Source organism: Ruditapes philippinarum, unplaced genomic scaffold (genome assembly GCF_026571515.1).
Source record: "Ruditapes philippinarum isolate M1 unplaced genomic scaffold, ASM2657151v2 ctg17941_1_1_1_1, whole genome shotgun sequence".
Lineage (NCBI taxonomy): Eukaryota > Metazoa > Mollusca > Bivalvia > Venerida > Veneridae > Ruditapes > Ruditapes philippinarum.
The window spans coordinates 1-2,443 of record NW_026865221.1 but is presented as its reverse complement, the minus strand read 5'-3'; the positions used below and the strand labels follow the sequence as shown (position 1 = coordinate 2,443).

The following is a 2,443-nucleotide window of genomic DNA, read 5'->3' as shown; positions in this document are numbered from 1 at the left end:
TTCAATGATAGTTGTGTATACACAGTATTTTGCCCTCTGATATATGATAGGTGTTTCGTCTATCATGGACTCTGGTTTGCAGAAGGTGAAAAGCCCTGCCACATCTTTCAGAGGCTCAGAAAACGATTTTCTGATAAATGTGTATCACGTTCAACCCTCAAAAACTGGGTTTTTCAATTTCGTGAAGGCAGAACAAGTGTTTGTGACAGGCCTTGGACTGGGCGGCCAGCTGAGGCGGTGACCCAAACAATGGTAGCAAATGTTAAAGCTTTTGTCAACAAAATTCGTCGAGTAACTTTGGAGGAGGTAGCCAACAAGTTTAGCATCGGTAAGGCATCGGCACACAAGATTTTACATGAACACCTAGGCATGAGCAAGGTAAGTGCCAGGTGGGTGCCTAGACAGCTGTCAGCAGATCAAAAGGCAACCAGAGTAACCAATGCAAAAGAACATTTAAGTCGTTTTAATCATGAACGAGATAAGTTTTTGAACCGCATTATCACTGGAGATGAGATGTGGGTTCATTATTCCGAACCTGAGACAAAAGCTCAGTCAAAGCAGTGGAAACGAGCTGGTTAACCAACTCCTTAAAAGTTTAAGCTGTCTCCTTCGGCTGGCAAAGTCATGCTTGTTGCCTTTTGGGATCCACGAGGAATGATACTTACTCATTTTATGCCAAAAGGTCAAACTGTCACCGCCAAGTACTATTCTGAAGTAATTCTGAAAAATCTCAGAGAAAAGCTGAAGCAAATGCGTCCCAGGTTAGCACAGAAAAATGTCATCCTTCTTCACGATAACGCCCCCTCCTATACCGCCGCAGCTACGGTGGAGGTTATCAACTCTTACAAATGGCAATTGTTGTCTCACCCTCCTTATAGCCCAGACCTCGCCCCCTGTGACTTTTATTCGTTTCCAGAACTGAAAAAATTGCTTGCTGGAAAAAATATAGGACAAGGGCGGCTTTGATATCTGCTGTATCACATTACATAAAACATAGGTCTACGTCATGGTTCACAGCGGGAATACAAAAACTCCCACGAAGATGGCAAAAGTGCGTAGACGTAGGTGGAGAATATTTTAATATTTTGAAAAAGAGTAGAACGATTTGTTTTAAAATGATGAGTGGTTTTCGAGAACGAGTCAAAAGTCCTGATATTTTCTGACCTCCCCTCGTACATGACCCGTGAAATGGAAAATACAATGTTTTTCTTTATGGATAAAACATCACCCTTTTTAGGCGGCTTTAAGTTTATTGCAAGTACTTTTATTGATATTTCTATCTTGATCAAGCAAAATTCATTTTGGTAAACAATCGTTGAATGTATATTGAGAGAACTTGATTAGATTAAATATATTTATTTCTGCTTTAAGCCAATATTTTGGTCGTTAGCCATGTTGAAGTTTTAGTTATCTCCCATTAACAGACTTAATTAAAATTACGAAACTTACACATTTTTTATAACGTGGTATATTTGGATAAAGCTAAATCGCTTAAGGAATTGTAAAACAAATATTAATTTCCAAACAATTTTCATATTAAACGTATAAAAGTCAGGTATCCTCAGTCCCTAACTTTACTGTTTATAAAAGTGGGTTTAAAATACTCTTAAAAAAAGAACAGACGGGTAAAAGGTGGACAATAAGTTGTGATTATTGGCATATGCATTGCATTGTATCCACGCTTTGTGAAAGCTGTTATTGTCGAAAATATAACATTGCACAAATATCGTTTTCCCTTTACAATTTTGAATTTAAAAGTATGCTATATTTTACTGCTATGTATCCTAAATATAACATAGCTAAAATCTTGAAAAAAGAGCGATAATCAAATCAATGCACAGCAGCATTAGGCGACTGTTTCAATGGTGTACTGTCTCCTGATATTGGCAACTCGTGTAAAGTTTTGCGGTTGTATTTTGCATGTAAATTCACCATTACATTGTATTAAAGATAAAGAACTGATATAACAGAAGATCGAATATCACATCTAAAGTAAACTAGTCAACTGTTTCCGTGGTGTAGTGGTTATCACATCCGCTTAACACGCGGAAGGTCCTGAGTTCAATCCTCAGCGGAAACATTTTTCTTTTCCGTTCACAATTTTATTTTATTGAAAATATATAATAAAAGAATACATATTAACGTAATGTTTCATTTTGATAATAGATTTATCTGGTTTAAACGTTGAGTGCATTAATGACGTGTGCAAATATGGAAAATAAAATGAAATTTGTCATTTATATATGATATAAATGTTAATGGAAATCAACAAACTTGAACTAAAATTTGAAAATACATAAAAGTCATTCTTGTTATGCTTGAAATATTTCTTTTTTATTGGACAATATATTTTGCTGAAACAACTAAGAACATATGTAGTTTGTTTTCCACGAATGTTATTAAAAGGATTGTTTTATTATTTTCAAAGGAGTCTATAAAAAGC

The 2,443-nt window shown here is 35.6% G+C and overlaps 1 non-coding gene across 1 annotated transcript; it reads left to right on the top strand.

Annotated features, from left to right (window-relative positions):
• Positions 1 to 2,007: 2,007 nt before the first annotated feature.
• Trnav-aac (transfer RNA valine (anticodon AAC)) lies at positions 2,008 to 2,080 on the top strand. The gene has a single exon. It is a non-coding gene; the product is annotated as a tRNA-Val (tRNA).
• Positions 2,081 to 2,443: the final 363 nt, after the last annotated feature.